This window comes from Artemia sp. Qi Xiang Cuo, chromosome 19, assembly GCF_049724085.1.
Source record: "Artemia sp. Qi Xiang Cuo chromosome 19, ASM4972408v1, whole genome shotgun sequence".
Classification (NCBI taxonomy): domain Eukaryota; kingdom Metazoa; phylum Arthropoda; class Branchiopoda; order Anostraca; family Artemiidae; genus Artemia; species Artemia sp. Qi Xiang Cuo.
The window spans coordinates 60,799,299-60,822,923 of NC_142812.1; the positions used below are offsets into that span (position 1 = coordinate 60,799,299).

Below are 23,625 nucleotides of genomic sequence, written 5' to 3' on the forward strand. Positions count from 1 at the left end.
AGTCTGTACCTTGTCTCAAATACAAAAAAGTAAGTAAAAGTACGCACCCGTGCCTTTGGCTCTAACGAATGGGCACGGGTCTTCGCCCTTCGCCCAAAGCGAAAGCCCTCGTAACACTCTGGTCTTCAGCCACTACTAACCTAGTTACGTCCACTACACGCTTGTTATTTTCTTTTAATGCTCTTTTAACCAAGTTGTGTGATTTTTTTTAACTCCAAGGAGTTACAAGGCCCTCACTCGGTTTTTGGCCTTTATCTCCCCAAACAATTTAACACAGAAAATAATTTTTAAATCTTATAAAACATTAAAGTTAGAAGAACAAACAATCTTTAGTCAATATTATCATAACGACAAATAAATCGCTGACGTTCCTAAATATTTGTCATAGCCTTAGTTATAATGAGAGAAAAAGACTCGTTTAATAGGATAGCTTCAGTCAGGTGCCCGTCATCTGGTGCCACGTAAGGTTTACACACATAGCCTATCATAGTACGGAGCCTTTAATTTTTTTACGCTTTCATTTATTTACGGTTCTTTGAAAGTGAGTTCGCGCTTTCAGTATTCTCAATCCTTCGAAGAGAAATAACTGTGTTCGTGTTAAAGCTTTTTAATTTTTCTAGAAATGACTTAGTTCACTAATTTAGTTATCAATCTTCCCTTTTGAATTCTTCGTATCTCGTTCTGGCTCTGCATTTTTTTCTCTTCCAAAAATTAACTGCTTGACACTTTCCCTAGAAAAGTGAATAAATGAATAAGTTTCAAATGAGTAAAAGTATATGAAGAGCCAAAAAATAGTCTCAAGAGTATCTAATGGTAAAAATTGTCGTTGAACTCTTTCATCAACACCAAAAAGTAAACTAACAAATTAAAATACATTAATTAAAACCCATTTTAACTAATTAATTTGAACTCCAGTAAAAAACCCCATAAATTTAGATAAATATATGATAGGATATATTTAAAAAAAATGAATATCACAAGCCCAGATGGACTGAATTCGTATTTTGAAGCAAAAAAAGAATGGAATTGACAAGGAGTGAAAGCAATATGACATATTAGACACTAAATGGTTTGAAACAAAAATGTATATAAAGTTTGCTAAAGGATGTATTCACACATAACATATATTGAACAATCATTAATTGAACACTAGGTAAAAAGGTTAATAAAAACACAAAGTAGAACTTGTAAGGAAATTAAAAAAAGGCTAATGAAAACAGGAAGAGGGTTAAATAAGGGAAGTGAGGACGAGGGGTACCACTGGGGTTGTTTATTGATTTTTCTGCCGATGAAGGGACGTAACTAATTTTATATCTTGAAGTATGGCAGCTAATGGGAGACAACATAAGTGCAGGCTGAGAAACTACACGGGGTACCATTTGAACTAGTGCAACAAAATCACTTCACTCAAAGCGTGTCACATGCACCAGAATTCGATGATTTTAGGAATTTCCACTAAAACTCAACCCCAGAGGCAACTCAGTCCCCATACAAAAAATAACACATTTGATCAATCCCATTTAATTAAACCGCCTATTCATTTCAACGCCACCTAAATTCATAGAAATGTAGGGGGAGGGGCAAGGATAGTTTTTCTTTTTTTAATAAAGATACAAAAAAGGCATTTCAAAAAATATGGGGGGGGGGGGTCCATTAAAAATGTTAGAAGTTATTTAAAAAATCTGAGGTAGAAACAAAACAAAACCCTGCGTCAACCTGTAGATCTATATGATCATATACAATCAAGTAGGAATTGTTGAAATAAAAATTACTTGAGCGCACAATTAAAAAACAATCAAATGAAGAAATTATGCATTAATGGGAAAGCATTACTTGGACAGCTGATGTCAAAAAGCTAACTGGCTAGTCCCCTTAATTTCACCCTCATATTCAAGGAACAAATAGTGTTCTTTTGAAATGGATGATCAGGACAAACTGAGACTCGGTTGGATGATAAACCGTGCGTTTAGGCAATTCTGAACTTAAAGAGTTTACAATACTTACATTTACTTACTTACACAAGGGGTACAACTTAACTCAGCCTCTTGCAATTTAGAACTGTTCAAATCAACACCTTAATGAACTTTTTGCCTATTCGAAAAAAACTCAGGAGGCATGGTTACTACGATTTTTTTTTTGGGGGGGGGGGGGTAAGGGCTTGATAAACCCCAAAATATAAACTTTAACTATAGATCTTTTGAGAATAAAGTTTTATATGTAAAACACCTGTAATAATGGTGTCTTAAAATTTACGTATACAGAAAAAAGGTTGCACAAATGTAAAAACAGGATATAGAAATAGTTAGCTGAATTTTTTTTTTTACTTGAAAAAAGAAGAAACAGTAAAAATGGCATTTTTCTACACTAGACAACCGTTTCCGCAGACTAGGAGAACTTTTTTTTACTGTGTCTGAACTTACCATTGCAGGCGAACTTTATTAAAACGTTTGTTTCACAAGAGTGCCTTTTTTGTGTGATAGAAAACGCAACATGTACAGCAGATAGAGCATAAAAAAAAAAAGAATTATTAATAACCAATCAGTTTATTATATCTTTTTAACGCCAACGACAATATTAAGCCTCTTATTTAGCTTAACAGATATGATTTTCATCGACTCAGTAAAAAGCATCTGAAAAACACAGAATAAAGAAAACCACATCCGTTGAGTGTCATATAACAAACATAAATGCAGAATAAAACGGATAAAATTTGATAGAGAGTGCAAAAAAAGAAAACGTGACCACATGACATAAGAGTATGTCAACAAACATAAATGCAGAATAAAACGGATAAAATTTGATAGAGAGTGCAAAAAAAGAAAACGTGACCACATGACATAAGAGTAGGAATTAAATGAGTGGCAAAAAAGCTCAGAAAAATAATAAATAGGAAATCTTAATAAATCTAACATTAAATCTACAAGAACTGCACAGATCATATTGCCTCTAGAGAAGTTTTTTCTGCGCTTTTCAACCATTGTGATGGAAATGGCTATCTAGAAACTTTCATCCAACGCAATATTGGTCTTTGGGGCTGTGTTGGGGAATAATCATTTATTGAATATTAAATAAAACTTTAGCTTGATAAGATAAACCATCAGAAAAACAAACATATCTACAAGTCATAACACGTCAAGAATATTAAAAACAGATAAGACAAGTCAAATTAATCTAAAAATTAAAACAGTTAATACAAATACAAAGAGGGGCAAAACAAGAGAATTTGTATGCATAAGAAAGAAGAGGAGAACTATTAGGAGGATTTTATTAATTTTTCAGCAATAAAGAGGATACAAGTTTGTTCATATCAAGGAATTACAGAGTAAATCAAAACAGAGTAAAAACAGAGTAAATAATATTATTATGTATGCATTTAGTTTACACCAGGGTTATGGTTTAACTCAAGCCATTGCAACTCAGCCCTATTCGAATCAACACTTTTGGCCAATTCAAAAAAACAAAAAAAAACTCAGGAAGTATATTTTTGTCCTTTTTTTTGAAAGGGGGCTGAATAGGCACAAAAGCCCCACCGCCCATCCCTGTGAATATGCAATACCTACTTTTAAAGAGGAGAATTCTTTATGAGTTGACTTAACAGCAGAGCTGCCTGGGGTTTGAGTCAAATAGGGAGTTCTATTGGTATAGGGTTGATTCAAATAGAAATTGAGTCAATTTATGGTCGAGTTGAATGGGATTGAGCAGTAGAGTCAGTTTCTTAAGGAGTCTACTGCACTTTTATTTTAAAAAGCTACCCAAATTCTGCTTGAGGAGTCTATCCGAGAGTTTCTGACAAGACCTCAGAAAATTCTGGCAAAATTACCACAACTCTGTCCCATGAGGATTGACCAAATATAACCTACCCACAAAACAAGTTTATGGGAATGTCTCTTTCCACAACAACGAGTTTCGATAAACTGGTAAACTGCCTATCATTCTGTAAAATACGGCGAGAAAGAAACGGTGTTTCAAACTGTAATAATGGTAAAACCTGAATGAGATGTTTCATTGAAGCACGTGATATAAGATAATTTCCTTGGATGGCTTACAACACCTCCCCCTTACAATATCTTTTTGGGTTCTAGGACAAATTTGTTTCCAAAGTAACAAAGAAACTAACGAAGAAACCGGTTTGTTCTCGAGTTTTACACATCGCAAACTTGAGTGAGTGGTGTAGAATACAAAAGTACCGGAATTTTTCATGAAGAGAGAACCGGATTTCCCGGTATTATTTAAAAGCGATCAGAAACTAAATTTAAAAAAAAAAAGTTTTTTCAACTGAAAGTAAGGAGCAAGATGAAAACTTTAAGCGAACAGAAATTTTTACTTGTATGAAAGGGGTTGCCTCCTCCTCAAGACCTTGCTCTTTCCGCTAAAGTTTTTTTTTTTTTTTAAACAAAGCTTATTATCAAACAGTTCGTGGTAACGAACTGTAAGTAAGGAGCGACCCAGCTCAATGGTAACCGAAACTCCAGAAAACAGAATTTTTCCCCAGGGGTGATCGTATAGACCCAGTGGTCCTAGAATATCGTGGGAGGGCTCATTGGAACAAAAATTAAAAATTCTAGCGCCCTTTTTAAGTGACCAAGAAAAGGAGGGCAACTAGGCCCCCTCCGACGCTCATTTTTTCCCCAGAGTCACCCAATCAAAATTTTGAGATAGCCATTCTGTTCAGCATGGTCGAAAATATGATAACTATGTCTTTTAGGATGACTTAATCCCGCGAAGTCCCCGGGGGGAGGGCTGAAAGTTATGGACTTTACCCAATGTTAACATATAGTATTGGTTATCGGGAAGTATACAGACGTTTTCAGGGAGGATTTTTTCTGATAGTGGGGGGGGAGGGGGGTCGGGGGTTATGTGGCAAGATCTTTCCATGAAGGAAGTTTTCATGGGGAAAGGGACACTGCTATGAAGGGGGCACCGGATTTCCCAGCATTATTGAAAAAAAAAGATCAGAAATTATATAAAAAAAAACAAGTTTTTCAACTGAAAGTAAGGAGCAACATCAAAACTTAAAACGAACAGAAAATATTACGTATATGATAGGGTTCACTCCCTAGTTAATACCTCACTCTTCAAGCCAAAGATTTTTTAGTACTTTCATAAGAACTATTTATTCTAATTAATGGCATTTGTGATTAAGGGGTCATTTTTAAAGAATTGGAAGAAAATTTGAACTTTACCTTAAAGAACAAGGTATTGACTAGAGGGGGAACCCTCTAATATACGCATTAAAAATCGATGAAAATAGAAGTTTGTTACGTAACTTAATTCGTAAGTTACATATATTTATTAGTAATGAAAATCTTCATTAATAAAATTTTAAACAACTTTCGAGAAAGCCATTTTACCAAATAAAATTAAAATTAATATTCAAATTTTTTTTTATTATTCATGTACGGTGAGCCAAAATCAAAACCTGCATTAATTCAAAAACGTTCAAAAATTTTTCTCACAACTCTATTTTTTTAAACAATAAAAAACTTTAGCGTAAAGAGCGAGGCGTTGAGGAGGAGACAACCCCTTTCATATACGGAATAATTTCTGTTCGTTTTAAGTTTTAACGTCGTTCCTTACTTTCAGTTAAAAAATAACTTGTATTTTTTTTTATTTTTCTAATTAAACGGCCATTGTGTTTCAGGAATCGTTCTTGAAGAACTAGGCTAAAAAGTCAAAACTTTAGCGCAAAGAGCGAGTTCTTGTGGAAGGGACAAATCCTTTTATATACGCAATAATTTCTGTTCGTTTTAAGTTTTGATGTTGCTCCTTACTTTCAGTTGAAAAGACTTGTTTTTTTTAAATTTAATTTCTGACCGTTTTTAAATAATACCGGGAAATCCGGCTCTCTCCATGAAATACTTGTCTATTACACGCCACTCACTCAAGCTTACGATGTGTAAAACTCGAGAACAAACCAGTTTCATTGTTAGTTTCTTCGCTATTCAGAAACAAATTTAGACAATAAATTTGCACATTAGGGGGGGGGGGTAAAGTATAGCGAGTATGCATGCAAAATGTATTAGCTACATTTATCCTGCATATTATGAAGTAAGATTTGTTTTCTGACTTCAAACTGTCCAAATACTTTACACCCCCTCCCTATGTGCAAATATATAATCCCAAATTATATATTTACCATCTATTCTGTCACTTGTCTTTGTCTTTTCTCACGCTAAGCTGAAAGAAACTAACGAAGAAACCGGGTCGTTCTCGATTTTTACACAGCGTAAACTTGAGTGAGTAGCATATAGTACACAAGTACCAAAATTCCTTCCCCAAACGGAAAATAACTCAAATAAAAATCTCAAATTTGAAAAGCCTTATTTTCCACGGGGATATTTTGCACGCGGGGGTCATTTTCCGGAGGGGTATTTTTCGCGAGCGCGGGGGGGGTATTTTCCAGGTGGTGGGTATTTCCCGAGGGGCTATTTTCCAGAAGGGTGGTAAACGCCGGCCACTATTTTTTTGGCCGTATTATTCCTACAAAAAAAATATTTGGAATTCCTTCTTACCATAATGGTAAGCTTAGTAGATTTCCCTCATTCTGTAAAAATATCTACTAAACACAGTTGCCTTATGATTTATGGATAAAAAAGCTTACTAAAATGTAGAATAGGCCTAGGATTAAAAGTGGTAAGCTGCATGTTTTTTGTGCTTGAAAAATAGTAAATAGTGGCATTTTTCTTGGCTAGGCAACGTTTTAACAGCCTAGGAGAATGTTGAATGCGAATGTTCACCATTAGAGGTGGACTTTACTATAAATCTAGGTTTACACAACTTTTTTTTTTTTTTTTTTTTTTTTTTTTTTTTTATTATTATTATTATTACGATGGAGCACACCTCACGTGCAGCAAAGGCATAAAAAAAGAGCAGGTCATATTTCATCATTTCAATTTATATGATGAAATACAACAACAAAATTATAATATTCAAATAACATTATGCAGCTTTGAGTTTTACACATTATACCGGCTAGAAATTTCCAAAAATATTGAATACTAAGCTCTAACAAGAAATCAACAGATGGCAAATTTATAGCAAGATTGGGGGGACAGGCAGAATTTATTCTTGGTCCTCCACCCAATAATCATTTTTTGGAGGGAGGCATTGGTTCTCTGATGTCTGATCCTTGAACTCGAGAGAGTGGGTTTGCTCCACCATGAAATTAAAACTAAATTAATTAGCATTCGATTGGATAAAAAGCTTTTTATTTTAATATGTATGAATTTCACTGGCTCTGTAGAAAGCATCCAAGAAAAACAGAATGCAAAAAATGCATTCACTAGCATCATAAAACATAGTCGTGCATTATTAAATGGTCTATGTCGGATGGAAAATGCAAAAACGCAAAAGCCCAGCTGTGTGATACCAAAGCAGCAATACAACGAATTGAATAAAAGTAAAAAAAAAGAATTAATAAGAAAAAAGAAAACTTAATTAATCTAAAATGAATCTACGAACAATAACCTGAGCATCATAGGCAGCACTGTTATTATTTTTTGGTTTGTTTGTTTTAGACCAGGGTACTTCGTATTGAAGGAGTTGTCATAGAAACTTCAAAAAGGTCTCATTTGATTGGAAATTGAATGAGCTGGTGTCCTTTTTAATGGTCGAAGGTGATTGGAGGGCAACCAGCCCTCCCCCTTATGCTCACCATTTACCCAACACATCCAATCAAAATTTCGAGATAGCCATTTTATTCAGCATAGTTGAAAGGTCTGGAAATTTTGTCTTTGAGGATGAAAACCCCTCCACAGCCCTCAGGGCAAGGCTTGTAAGTTATGCCCTTGAGGCATATAAGCTTTTTATAGAAAGGATGGTTGTACAAACTTTGCAGGGGACTCATTGGATTGGTAATCAGAAGTTCTAGTGCCCTTTTTAAGATTCAGAGTGATTGGAGCGTGGATACTGTGACTACTATTACAACTATGCCTAAGGGTATGAAGGTGAAATTTTCAAGGAATTTTAAGGGGGAAGGTGAACTGAATCAGAGCACACCCCTTGTATGCAGATTGTCAAAAGGGCGTAACAGCAATATCTTAGGAACAGTTTAGTGTGTGAGTTTTAAACTAACATAGCCTTTTGTGAGGGATTTTGAACTAACCAAAAGAAAATATTTGCATCCTAATGCTACTGCTTCTCATCATACTACTGTTACTATTATTACTACTACTGCCATTAAATCTTAAACTGCTACAATTTAATTCTAATGCTACTACTACTACTGTGACTAAAACTAAGGATATTAAGGAAACTAATTTGGGATATATAGAAACTGTTTGGAACTAACTCCAAACATACTATGCCCACACGGATGGTATTAAGTTGAAAATTTCAGCATGTGTTGAAGGGGATGTTGAAGAAACCAAAATTGATATGCACAGACTGCTACTAAAGCTGCTACATCTGTTGTTACTGTGGATATTCAGAGGGATATAGCTTTCAAGGGATATTTAGATGGATGTTGAACTAAATTAAAACAAACTAAGAGCATTTGGACTTTCAAAAAGCTGACAGAGCAACATCTAATGAACAATCTATATTATTAGGTTAGACCTTTAAGGGTAATTTGAGGGAGATTTTGAACTAGCCAGAAGGCACTATGTTTATACTTTCAATACTACCACTACAGTTACTGTAACGAATGACGCTAAGGGTATCAATATGAAACTTTTAGGGAACGTTAAGGAGGAGTTTCAATTAAACAAAAAAACTGTATGCATTCAGCTTTTCAAAAGGGCATATACGCAGTATCATATGCAACACCACTCTGTAATAGCTAGAAATATCACAGACCCTTTTAAACTTTTTTTTCAGTAAACTGCAAATTATGTTCTGCTCTTGAGAAGCATGGGGGTTATCAGCCTTATGCTTGTTAATCAATTGACTGGTAGCTAAGGAATGGCCTCCTTGTTGAAATTATTCCAATCCTTGACCACTGTGGCTAAAAAAAAACTAGTCTGACTATATGGTGAACTGAGGGCTTAAAGAGCTTCTATGAGCAACCTTTAGTTTGTGTTTGATTGGCATGTAGCGTAAAAAGCTTGTTTTTATTTGGTGGACATACTTATAAGTGAGAAGCATGTCACCTCACCTGGCTTTGAAAGTCAACATTGAAAGCTCTAGAGCATGTAGCCTTTCACTATATGGTTTCTCACAAGTCCAGAGATACATTTACTGGCTCTCCTATGTACACCTTCAAACAGTGTGGACCTTCACATATGAGCCAGTTTCTAGTCATTCATGACCACATCCAAGTTTAGTGATTTCTGGAAGAATTTAGCAAGAGGGATAGCTAGCTTGTTATGAAACTTTTTCAACAGCCTAGCATGACAACCATCAGGGATCCACTGATTTGTTTGAGTCTAAATTTTCCATCTTGTTCTCAAAACCCAACTGATCAATAATAATGGCTGGCATTGGTGTCTTGATCTCATACTCATGTGACTCTGGGAGAAGGTTGTCATCTGGTGACGTGAACACAGACAAAAAACAATTGTTTAAGCAATTGAGGATTTCCTGGCTCTATACCACTAGATTGTTTATTACCTGATGAGTCATGCTTCCAAAAAGCTTCAGGCTGGTTCTTGATGCTACAAGTGGAGCCTCTTTACAGTCCTGTGTCATTTTTCTTGACATTCCCACATTCCTTGACATTTCCTTGTTATTTCCCTCTCACTTGATCTTTAATTGTTTCATACTTTTAATAATAAAGAGTTTTATTGACATTTTGATCTTTTAACCTTGCATACTTTTTTTCTTGTTTCTAGCTAGCTTAAGCTCCTTTGTCACAAATGGTAAAGTCTTCAATTTTGTTACCCATGTTGCCCCAGTAAGCTTATCAGCCTTCTCAAGTATTATGTCTATTTCATGACCAAAATTTGCAGACATCCATTTGCTTAAGAAAAGACTAATCAACGAATTTTCAACACAATACTTTAAATTGGTATTTCTTTTTCTAAGACTACACTGCCTTTCTATGACGAAAAAACAAAAGTTCAGATGGAAATAAGTTCTTTTATTAGACAGTGAAAAAAAGAAATTACAAATTTGACCACATACACCAGTGGTTATCATCAGCAGGTAAACTGAGGCATTATAGTTAAAACAAATGTATTTATACAGAACAAAACAATTACTTTTTGGTAACAAATAGTTGCCAGTTTATTCACTAGAATTTTTCCAGAAATTTGAAATTCCAGAAATTCAATTCTCTTGAATCTGTCTAAGAGAGTTCATTAATGGGTTTCAGGGTTCATTGTTTTAATTATAATACTTTAGTTTATCTACTGATGATGACCACTTGTGTATGTGGTTGAAACATACAGACTTTTTTATCTGTTTCACTGTCTAATAAAAGGACTTATGCCCAATTGAACTTTTATTTGTTAAACTAATCAAAGCACTTAGCTCTTTCTCTAATCAGGTTGCAATGAGTATACATATTAATTTCTTCTTGACACAGCCTGAATTGTCTCTCAATAGCAATGTTGGTAGTTGAGCCAGATCATGCATGGGACAAACAATTAATCATAAATTCTAGATCTTAGACTAATCTTACATCATGTAGAGAGAAGGTCTGCCTAAACTGTTGCCTAGTAGGAAACTGTCTGATGAAGTGAATGTCTTCTTGACATTTTAGTAAAGGGGCTACAGAATCACTACTTGTGAATCCCTTTACCTCACTCCACTCAATAAATAAAAAGATAAAAATATCCAACAATGATGGGATTTTGGAAATCTGAGAAGCTCTATCAATTTAGGTTCCAGCACTGAAGCCTTCAAGGAAGAAGGATCCATAAATGTGTCTATGAATAATGATAATTACAGTTATGATTTTTGAATACCTACTTCTGAAATCAAATTAAAATTTTTTTTTTAGAAAATATCAGTTTTGCTCAAGGGCTTACAAAAAAGTCTTCTTCAGATGAAAGTAAAGATGAACATTAAAATTCAAAATTAACAGAAATCATTCTGTTTACAAGAGGGCTATCTCTTCCCCTCCTCCTCCTCTGTGTGTGCATGTTTTTCTCTTGGTACCCAATGCTTTAAGAAGAACTGCTCAAGTACAAGTACACTCATGGATTCTTTCAGCAAAGCACTACAAAACTTTGGTGTAAAGAATGAGGGTTGAGGATCGGGTAACACCCTTATCTAAGGAATAATTTCTGCTTGGTGTAAGTTTGAATGTCATGATTTACTTTCATTTGAAAAATTATTTAATTTTTAGCATGAATCATATGTTACCTTTGTTCATATAGAATAAAGACAGCAGCAAGGGCAGCACCAATTGTTAAGGGTCTACTTTTTTCAACAGGCATCCTAAATATCTGAAAAATAAACTCAAACAAATTAAATAAACTCAAACGCCCAAACCCCTCTCCTGATTACAGCCTTGACTAAACTTTTCATTTGATTGCTGAGAAGCTTAAAGAAGTTTTTGAGTAGTTAGTACACTCTTGGGGAGGTTCTAGGTATAAAATCCCCCCCCCCCCGAGTCTTGCTTAATACTTTAACGCTGATGAAATTAGAGAAGTATAAAAAGGTCAAGTCATGCACAAGTATGTATAATGGTGATGGGAACAGGAAGATTCTCTCAAGAGGGCTTTATTTTGTTATTCACAAACTTTTCCCAGGGGTGAGTGCTAAGAAGCAATTTTACAAATCTTCATTATCAATTCAGTGCTGTGATAGTTAGCCCCCCAAACCTTTAAGTAGTAGGTAATGCCCAAATAGGAATTTTCTTCACCAAGAAAATTATGAAATATTCTTTAAAGACTGTTTTAATACATGCTGTTTCTACCTAACATTGACTTTATTCTCTATTTGATGAAGGGAAATCAATGTTGATACTTTTAAAATCTACCATGTATACAAGCTAATGCTGTATTATTTTTCCCTAAGCATAAAACAAATCACAGTATATGTTATTATTTCAAAGAGTGTTGAAAGTACAAATTAAGGCTATATTACTTATATAAGTACAAATTAAGCCTGCAAATATAACACCTATTGCGGAATTTCAACATATTTCATGAGAATAATTTGATCCAATATCTATCAACAGGTGATTGCAACATAAAGCCTTTGGTAACAGTTGCAAAACTACTTTGTCACATGGCAATATTATTTATAATTGGTATATAATCACTTATGTGAAGACCCAAATTTTCCTACCATAAAATGTACCAGAAATGAATGAAAAGACAGTCAAACTCGAAAAAAGTATGTAATCCTGAAGTTAAACATACTCTTACCCCCCCCCCCTCAAATCTTTTGAAAGAGATGAAAAAACCTTTGTTTTCTGCAAAAAAGCAGATGAAAAGACTGGATTTTAGAAGAGCCATAGACTCACTTTGTAAATCATTACACATTTTCAACAAGGTGCAAGAGGGGGTATTGGATGACCCCTGCCTTCCCCTGTTAATCTTAACAGAGATATTGAAAATTCTTTGTTGATCCTGGTTCAAACCAGGCAAAATATAGTGTTCTACTAAAAATTTGGAATTGGGAGAGGAGAGTGTTGGAGGGGCCATGAGCCCATTTTGAAGCTTAAACCATACAGATTGAAGAAATTCTTGCATACATCTTTTACATTTGAACAATGTGTAAAATAGACACCTTTTCATTTAAAAATTTGGGGATACAAAGTGGGTTGTATGAGGCACACCAGTCTAATTTAGTCCTCCAATGAAACAAATTAAAAATCCTTGCATCATTCTAGTTCAAAGAGAGTAAACATGCATTACCTTTGTAATTAAAAGTTGAGGAAAGGATTACTGCAGCCTTTGCTCTACATTGTTTTTTTATCACACTAATTTGAAATCAATTTTTGATTCTGCTTAAAAAAAAGAGCAAGATACCTCCCTACTGGAAAGTTAGAAGTAGGAGGGGCATTTAGATGTAAGAGAGGCAATAGGCATGTTTTTACCTTTAAGCAGCATTCACATGCATGACTAGCTAGAATCCCATGTCTATCCAGACTTCAATGTCTACATGGATGTGAATGTGTCAAGTTCTATTATTTTCACCATCTATGTTTACATTTTTAAACTGGAATTTAATTTTTGTTTTCTCATTAATTGTTTTTTTCATTCTAAGCAAATATGCAACACCAGACACAAGAGTGAAGCACACCAAAGCAATTGTTTGGCTTATCAAATCCATTATCTTGTGACAATAAAAATAGAGATTACAATTTTGAAAGTTTTGCCCGCATAAGCTCTCTTGATTGGCTAGAAATGACAACTGTAATCTATTTGATACTAAATTTGTAGCTTCAGCTAAGCACCAAATTTTACTTGTGCACAGTCATGGCCTAGATGCTGAAGTCTGGCTAGAGACATGTCTAGACATGGGATTCTAGCTAGACATGCATGTTAAGACCAGGGTTGCCACCACCAGTAGGATTTTACTAGATCTAGTAACAAAAAAATCTAGTAAATTTAGAGGATCTAGTAAATTTCCTGAAATCTAGTAAAAACTAGTAAAAAGTCATGATTGATGGTAAACAAAACTTTTTTTTATTTTCCATGAATTCAGGGGAAAAAAATTATTGTAACCATATGACAATTTTTGCCTGTCTGTTTTACAATTTTGCTTGTCTGTCTCAGAGACAGACAAGCAGTCACCTATTTTCATAAACAGACACTTTACTTCCAGCATCTAAAGGTTGACAAAATCAGCTTTCTGTGTATCAAATCTTACCAACTAAAAATGAAGCTATAATGACACTTGGATTTGTGAAAATTGGGAATCTATTGGAATCAAAACAAAAGCCAACCACCCATGGTGATTAGGTGAATCCCCTCAGTTTAAAAATTTTTATTGAGCAAAAAGGAGCCTGCTGAGAGAAATTAAAAGTAAGTAGAAATGTAACATTATATATATATATATATACAGCCATTTAAACATTTGCCTCTCAATTACTTGGACTATCTGTCTTGGCTTTTCTCTGTCTACAATTACCCAGCCCAGTCTTGATGCAACCTATGCAACCTATTGCCCAAAATACTTGATAACTTCAATTCGAATTGAAGTTATCACGTATTTTGGGCATATATATATATATATATATATATATATATATATATATATATATATATATATATATCCAAAAAAAGGATTTTTGAACTTGTAGGTTTCTGGAATTTTCAATCATACTATGAAAACGAAAGAAAAACAACCCTGGTTAAGACTGCTTTACTAATCCAAAAATCTTTGCAGCATTAAAATCCTGTGCAACATAGCTGTATTTCTGCCAAAACAAGGGGAATGTTTGAGGGTCCACAGTCTAGGCTATTTCTTACACTTAGAAATCAGATGAGGATTAGCATAGAAGCTTGGCACTTCCCTGAGTATGTTTTTGGCCCTGGATCCGTTACTGAAATGCTTATTTTCCTAACCAAATCCCTCTCCAAAATAGCAAAAAGCAGCTAAACTAGAAATTTATCATGATTTTTTGAACAAGGATAACAATGGAAGGAAACAATAACCTGGTTAACAGGAGCATATTGCCAAATATTAAGTAATAATTCCATTGTTTTACTGCTTTCTTTTAGTTTTTACATTTTAAGGGCTAGGATATCTGAGACCATTGCTGTCATCATTTGGAGAGGGGTGAATTGTCAGAAAATTAAATATGGTATTTTGTTTGGGAAAGTTGAATACATTTTTATTTCTTCAACCTTTCAGAGACTAATCATCATTAATTACAATTAATTTACAATACTCACTAAATACAATTAATTACATGCCTAAAGCTCTAAAGCTTTAGTACATTCCTTGTCTAGAACATAATTAATGATGATTAATCACCAAAAACATCACTAAGCCCAGCCTCTTAGCATCATCAATTATAATAGGCCCCTTTTTAGCACTAAGATCTTACATCTTTCTGCAAAGACTATCATTTTTTAAGTCATCTTTGTTCTAAGATCTTACAGCTCACTGATGTTGGCAAAAAGTGTGAAGACCACCACTGTTCTGCCATATAGAATAATGATGAGAGAACTTTGATGATCTACTCATCATTGTGCTCAGACTGCTGATCAGAGCAGAATGATGAAAGACATTTGCACAAAAACAACCAAAGATGTAATATCTGTTCAGAGATTTCACTTTTAAGCATTTTCTGACAAAAGATGTAAGATCTTAGCACATTGATGGGTGAAAAAACACCCCTAATCATTCAACATGGAATACATCCTTGCTGAAGTCAGTTCCTGAAATCAGCTATATGTGCCTAGCCCTTTAGTTGCTAGAAGATCCAAAGATAAATATTTAACCACTACTATTTTTTTGGTAAATATAATTTTTTGTTAGCCTACCCCAATATGCCTTTTTTTATTATACGACCACGTACATTAATAATTTTTGTCTGACTTTTCTTTATGCCCCCAACCCTATATATACCACTTCTGTCTATAGTTTAACATTAGGGGGGGGGGGTAAGTTTAAACTTACCTCTCATTTATATCAGAAATAAAATTTACCCCCACCCCCTAATGTACAAATAAATACCCTGAATTGGTATATACAGGGGTGGGGAAAAAATTCATTTCCAACAAAAATGATTATTATATTTGGAAAGAGCATAAAAAAGGCATTAGGTGGTATGTTTACTTTATTTGTAAGTCATTAATATGATTTGGTAAAAATTTACCAATCTAATTTAAGGTAAGAGTATAAAATAAGGAATCTAAGGGTACTAATTTTATTTATTTAACATGAATCCTTAAGAAGTCGTCAACCACCAAGAGTTCATAACTTTTAGATTAGGCCTACTAACCTAGACTAACTTTGCTTGCTGGTAAATATCTACCAAATCATATTATTGACTTATGCATAAAGTGAATATACCACTTGATGCCTTTTTTATGCTGATTACAAATAAAATAATCATTTCTATCGGAATGAATTTCCGCCCCCCCCCCCTATATATGCCAATTCAGGGTATATATTTCTACATTAGGGGGCGGGGGCAAATTTTTGTTTCAGTTGTAAATGGGGGGTAAGTTTAAACTTTACCCCACCCCCCTTAATGTAGAAATATATACCCTGAATTGGCAGATATAGGGGGGGGGGGCTAAAATTCATTTCCAATAGAAATGATTATTATATTCATAATCAGCATAAAAAAGGCATTGAGTGGTATATTCACTTTATGCATAGCCTAAGTCAATAATATGATTTGGTAGATATTTACCTGCTTACTCTTATTTTAGTAGGCCTAGCCAAGGTTTTAATTTATGAAAACCCTCAATATACCAAAATTAGTAAATTTAAGGGCAAAATTATACTTTAGCTACTTTTGACTATCCTGGAAAGGGGTTGGACTAGGAAAAGGTCAATATATACCAAATCATATTATTGAGTTTCAAATAAAGTGAATACACTGTTCAATGGCTTTTTTTATGCTGATTACGAATATAATAAGCATTTCTATTGGAAATGAATTTCAGCCCCCCCCTATATAAGCTATACCTAACCCAACCTAAACTAACCCTGAATTGGCATATATAGGGGGGGGGGGGGACTTAAATTAATTTCCCATAGAAATGCTTATTATATTCGTAATCAGCATAAAAAAAGGGGTAAAATTCATAAAAAAAAGGGGTAAAAGGCATCAAATGGTGTATTTAGTTTATTCCTAGCCTAACTCAATAATAGCCTATGATTTGGTAGGCCTATATATTGACCTAGGAAAATAAAACTTTCACAGATGGGTCTACAGGCTAAAGTATGTCCTTGGAATGTATTTTGAAGTACTTACCTCCACTTCTTCTCCCTCTAGAGGGTCCTGACCTTTGATGACCTTTAAAAATCTGTTTTCAGCTTCACAGCTTTGCTCAGTCCAAATTTATAAGGTTTTAAAGAAATACAAATACATTTCCTAAATTTTTAAAAAAAAACTTTATATGGCTTAAATTCTAATCAATTAACAAGAATTGCATTCTCAGAATTAAAGCCAAAGAAAAAGAAATAGGTAACTGAAAATTAAAGTAAATGTTGTTTGGTCAAAATTTCAATAGGTATAGACCTGTCAATAAGCCAAATTTCAGAACTCACTAGAGGGAGAAGGAGTGGAGGTAGGTACTTCAAAATACCTTCCTGGGACATACTTTAGCCTGTAGACCCATCCCTGAAAGTTTCATTTCCCTAACCTAACTCCTTTCCAAGATAGCCAAAAGTTTTTACCAATTCAAGTTCAATAAGACTGGAACTGAACACAGGCTACGTCCTTCCACCCCTTATATCCTCAGGATGCCTTCCTCTGTGACTAAAAGAATGCATGAGCATTTCTTCGGCTTTGAAAATTTTGCCAAATTTTATTTTTCTGTTACTGATGTCCGATGGTCTACACTAACATGTTATTTTTATTTACGCAAAACAGCTCACGAATAATGGATACAGGAAAACAGCAAAGCTGTTTCAGTGTTCATTCAGAGTTCATAGTGAAAAGAATTGTCTTGGATTCAAACCTATTGCAAAGGATCATATCAATGCAGACGAAAAAAATAGCTTTATCCTGGATTATAAACAAACCGGTGTGGCAAGTTTATCTTTTATGAACCTAATTTACTATCATTCAGCGCTCGTCGCCTGATCATTAAGTGTACTTCGCGTGTGTTGGTTTAAATTATTGCTTTGAAGTGAATTTATAATGAGATGAGCGTTTCCGAGCTTTTTTATTCACCGCTGTTGAACTTTATTTTTGAAAATTAAGCGGTCTTGATGAAGCCGTTATTTTACGGAAAGGAGTGGACTTCTTTAAAGATTTGGAAACTGTTAAGTCAGAGAAAGCAAAGCTATAGAGTTTTGTGAATGAAAATGATCCCCCTGTCAGAAGGGGCACTAATGCAATTCTCAGTCACCTGCAAGATATTATAGACTTTATGAAGAAATGTGATGCCGATGGAAAACAGTTCCCTTGTTTTGTCATCAAAAGGCCAACAGAAGTCCCTGTTATCTCTGCTACAGCGTTTATACACGTCACAGCCAAGCTTACGAGCCTTGAGCAAGCGATTTCACTAGTTTCTGCCAAGATTGATTCGTACAATCTGAACTTTCCTCAAATACCTGTGATGAGCCAACCTGCTGCGTGTGATACACATACTACAATTTTGATCTCCGATCCCCACCTGAGCATGGTGACCCGCTAAAGCAAAAATCAGTAATAGACTCAATTTCTGGTCATCAGCTGGTGTCCAGAGTGCGAGCGAATGAAAAGCGGTGGAAGGTGAATATTGAGAAATCTGCAGCTGAAGTTTTTTTCAAATCAGTAAAGGAGGCTCCGCCCGGTTCTAAAGTGAAAATCTTATCTAAAAAACACCCCGGTGTCATTCTAAGAGTCCCGTTTGATTTGGACCTTGAAATACTACAGAACGATTTTGGCATACTCGGGTCGACTTAATTTGGAACGAGCACCTTAATTCCGCTTGTATTTGCGGATACGATTACTAAGGGGTCATTTCTGCGAAACAGTGTGAAGATTGGGTATGAAAACTTCCGTGTTTATGAGTTCAAGTAATTGCCAAAGTGTTGCTTCAAGTGTCATTCCCCTGGGCACTTGGAAAGTGCATGTACTAGTAGCACTCCCAAGTGCGCTCGTTGTGCTGGACCGCATTTATCTACGAACAGTGATCGTTGTACGGAATCTCCGAAATGTGCCAATTGTGGAGGATCTCATCCTTCTTACAGCCCACGATGCCCTGTGATTAAAAAGATCACTGATATGGTCTATTCTCAGAAATGAATTCGGACATAAGTATGGTCTTATTTAATATTAATGAAACGAGAGGCAAGGACTTTTTTATTGATGATCTGTATGTTAATTACGACGTTGTTTGTCTCCAAGAACATTTACTGACCGTACTGACCGCCTTTAGTGAAAATTTTCTGAGACGAAGCAGTGATCACGTTGTTTTTGTGCGTCCAGCTAAAATTACGCATGGCCGCCCTTCTGGCGGCTTAGCATGTGTTTTTAAGAAAAATATTTCTGGTGCGAGTCCTGTGCTTTTCCAATCAGATGACACTTTTCTTTGGGTGCGTCTTGGTAATGTTGTATAAAATAATATATATCTGCCATATATTGATCGTTTCATTCGTTCACTTCAAAAATTCTCTTGTGATTGCAGTAGACTTAAATCTTTAATCAAAAAAATAGTAGATTACGGATTGGATTTCTTTGTTGCTGCTGATTTTGATTCAGATCTGGTTTCTGATAATTTAAGGACTAGTCAGCTTTTTGATTCTCTCCCGGCTTATAAAATTGTTCGGAAGTCCCATGATTATACGTATATTCACCATTCAGGTAGTAAATCAGACATTAATCACGCTATTTGTTCTGCAGCTCTTGTCTGCTCGCCAGTTACGGTTCATTTTGACGATAATGATCTTGATCACCTTCCGCTGTCTTTTTGTTTATCAAAGTCTGTTGTTTGTTCTGGGAGTATGTCTAAGAGTCGTGGTGTACGTTCTAAATGGTTTTATAAGCCTGATTGGAATGATGCGAATTTTTCTGTTTATCTTATAACATTGGCTTCACTTCTAAGTACGATATATGTTTCTTATCAGCTTTTGCAGTGTAGTCAGAATTTTATTTATGCTAAATATGAAATAGACTGATATTATCATTCTATCCTCTCTGCTATGAAAGAAGCTGAAAAAATTTCTGTCCCAGTAAAGCGAATCCGAAAGAATACTCAAAAGCTTCTTTGGTCACTTGACCCTATCCTTAAGGCCTGTATAAATAAAGCTAAATTTTGGCTAAAAATTTGGACTGATTGTGGTTGGCCCAAGTTCAGTAATGTTTTTTTTATTAAACAGAAAACTAAATTAGAACTTATGAAGTATGTAAAAAGTGCCCGATACCAAGGGCTTCATTTTCCATCTTCGCCTAAAGATTGGAGGAAAGCAATTAATTCAAGTCAAACAGACGACTCTGATGTAAGTAACAATGCTATTCCACCAAGCTCTTGTTATGCGTATTATTCGAAGATTTTCTCCGTTTTGAATTGTTCTGTTCGTAGAAAGTTTGGCGAAGCGTTTGTTAAAATTGTCCCTAGATTTCTAAGTCAGCGCTTTGTTTTGCCTATATCGCGTTGTGAAGTTTTGAATGCTTTGAATCATCTTAAGTCGAAATCTATTGATGCTGATGGTTTCTCTAAAATGCATTCAACTCCCCAATGTGCTGAACTTGTGTAACATCTTGCGCTTTTGTTTCAAATGTGCTTGGCATCTTCTGTCGTCCCGGAAAGCTTTTTGTGTGGCAGCGTGACTTCAATTTTAAAAAGAGGTAAACCGCCAACAGATTGCTCTTCTTACCGTCCAGTTTCTGTTTCTTGCAATATTAGCAAGGTCTTCGAGTATATTCTTTTACCCATTTTAACTCGAAATATTTATTTCTTTGGTGAAAATCAACTTGGTTTCAGACCTGGTGTGGGGTGCCAACATGATCATTGTGTCCTTTCTTCTATTTTACTTTCTAATTCTTCTAAGGGTAAAGGCGTATATCTCTGTACACTTGATCTTTCAAAGGCTTCTGATTCTGTTGTTCATAACCAGCTTTTCTTTTCTTTGGCTTTTTCTGGTGTTAATTTTTCGGTTATTTGAATTATACGGTTTTGGTATTTAATTCTTACCTCCGCCTGAAATCTTCTCCAGATACAACTATTAAAGTGCTTCGTGGTGTTAGGCAGGGAGGTGTTTTATCACCAACCCTTTTCAAAATATGTATTTCTACTGTTCTGGAAAAGATCTCAGGCACTTATTTTTCTGGTTCTACTGATATTTGTTTCATTGCCTATGCTGATGACATTCTGTTGATTAGTCGTACTAAGTCTGCTCTTTCTGCGATGGTTTCCTTTGTTTCTCAGTCTTTCCTAAATATTGGTCTATCCCTGAATCTTGACAAGTGTGAATTCTTATCTTATAATCTGTCTTCGTCTACTCCTCTGGTATGTAATGAATTTTGTGTACTTTCTGTCTCTTCCTTTCAGTGGCTTGGTATTACTGTTTCTAATTCTCTAGCTCTCTGTCGTAAACAGATTGTTGCTGATTCAGTAAGAAAAATTCAGTTCAGTTATTCAAAAATTGTAGCAAACCGTGGAAAATATAACAGAAGAGATCTTGAGCGCTTATTCTCGACTCTTTCTGATCATTCTGTGCTTTATTTTTCAGGTGTGCATTCTGTTCTTAAGCTAAAGGATATAAAAAAAAAAATAAAGTTACATATTTCAAATTTTGCAAATTTCTTCTTTCTCTGCCGCCATAGACTAGAAATCGATATCTAGTTAAAAATTTCTATGTTACGGATGTAACTAAAAAAATCGGTGACCTACACAAAAAGCTTTCTGCAGATGCATTTTGTAATATTGGCCCTGACAATGGTCTTTTACAGTTCTTTTCTTAGTTTAACTTAATTGCTAGTGTTTGTTGAGTTCTTTTTGTTTTTCTTTTTTATTATTATGTACTCCACTTGTACTACTTTTTGTCTTGTAGTTGTGGGTAATAAATGATTGATTGATTGATTGAAAGCAAGTCAAGCAGAAACCTTTAGTTCACTCTAATGAGATTTTTTCCTTTAATCCAGTTTATTTGATGCCAATCGGAAACGTGAGTAAAGAGTAAGTGAGCAGCAAGTAAAAGAGAAAAATGAAGAGGGAGTAAAGAATATAAAAGTGTCAAATATTCCATTAGACTAATTTACTAACTGAATGATAAACACAATTTGAGCTGCCGTTCAACATTCTTCCAAATATAATAATTGCATCTTAACGTAAAGTTTGACTGTTTGTCCCAGTTTTTTAGAACAACTCCTGAAACACAAGGGCCGTGTAATTAGAGTAGGAAGCTTTTTTAAAACTGCTAAGAACTTTAGCGTAAAGAGCAAAGTATTAAGGAGGGAATAATTCCTTTGTACATGGAATAATTTCTGTTTGCATTGAGTTTTAATGTTGCTCCTTAATTTTAGTTGAAAAAACTTATTTTTTTTTTATTTAATCATCCACTAAAGGACACTTCTGAAAAATATTAATTTAATTTTTTTTCGACAAAACAAGTTATTCAAAGAAAAGTAAAGAACTTCCTTAAGCCAATAATGAGCAAAACATAAAGTCTAAGAACCTTCCAACCGTGAAACTACCGCAAATGACTGTCAATAAATAAATGAAACTTAAATAAAACAGTAATTACAATAAATAGCTGATTCAAACTCAATACGGCTAAAAACTACCAAGAGTAGGACTCATAGCCCTCATGCCTTCTCAAGACTAGAACACAATTTGCGCTTGTGATTTGTGGTAGTTTTACGCTTTGAAGATTGTTTGACTTTATTTTTGCACATTCTCGACTTAATGGACCTCTTTACTTTTCTTTGAAAAATATGTTTTGTCGATTGTTTTTTAATTAATACAAGTTTAAACCACATAGAGCAAATTTCACAGGTTCTTTAAAAAATTTTCTTGGGACAAACATAAGTAGTACAGGGTTAATGACTTTAAATGCAGCCCTATTCTGGTATACTATATCTAATTGGAGTGACTAACTCCTCTTATAGGCTTAATGACTTTAAGTGCAGCCCTATCCTTTTGCCCCTGCAAAACCATCTGGGCAGATAATAAGAATCAGAGGCAATGCTGTAGTGTTGCCTATAGTAAAGGCCATACGGCTCCAATGTTTTATGTTTTTTTTCCCAGAGGCACTTCATATGGAAGGGGTTGTCGTAGAAACTTCAAAGGGGGCTCATTCGATTGGAAATAGAGAGTTCTAGTTCCCTTTTTAATAGTCGAAAGTGATTGGAGGGCAACTCGGGCCCCCCCCCACGCCCATCATTCCCCCAAACACATCAAATTTTGAGATAGCTATTTTGTTCAGCGTAGTTGATTTCCCGATAGAAAATATGTCTTTGAGGAGGAAACTCCCCCACAACCCTCAGGGCAAGGGTTTTAAGTTACGCCCTGGGGTCATATAAGGTTTTTATCGAAGGCGTTGTCGTAGAAACTTCAAAATATGCTCTTTTGATGGGAATTTAAAGGGTTAGTGCCCTTTTTAATTTTCAAATATGTCTGGAGGTAGACTAGCCCCCCCCCACGGCCCTCAATTCCCCGCACCCCACCCAACAAAATTTTGTGATAGCCATTTTGTTCAGCGTAGTTGATTTCCAGATAGAAAATATATTTTTGAGGAGGACACTTCCCCTCAACCCTCAGGGCAAGGGTTATAAGTTATGCCCTTTGGGCATATAAGGTTTTTATAGAAGGCATTGTCGTAGAAACTTCAAAACAGGCTCATTCGATTGGAAATTAAAGGGCTAGTGCCCTTTTTAATAGTCGAAAGTGATTGGAGGGCAACTAGCCTCCCCCCACGCCCTAGTAAAGGCCATACGGCTCCAATATTTTATTATTCACGAAATCGGTCATCTCGCTTCCCAGTGTACGGCTGAACCTTTATGCTCTAGATGTGCCTCAAGTGAACATTTTTCTATGCGAGATGAACAATGCATACAGCCGACATTCTGCGTTGAATGCAAAATCGGCAGTCACACGTGTTACAGTGTAAAATGTCCCTCAAACAGTAATCCACAAAAGAAATGACATCTGAAGCTTCTGCAGTTAAAGGTTT

The 23,625-nt window shown here is 35.1% G+C and overlaps 1 long non-coding RNA gene across 1 annotated transcript; it reads right to left on the reverse strand.

The window, feature by feature from the left end:
- Positions 1 to 591: 591 nt before the first annotated feature.
- Positions 592 to 17,329, reverse strand: LOC148941078 (uncharacterized). Its single transcript, XR_016143380.1, has 3 exons — positions 17,200 to 17,329; positions 11,248 to 11,330; positions 592 to 731 (listed from the first exon to the last, which is right to left on the reverse strand). It is a non-coding gene; the product is annotated as an uncharacterized LOC148941078 (long non-coding RNA).
- Positions 17,330 to 23,625: the final 6,296 nt, after the last annotated feature.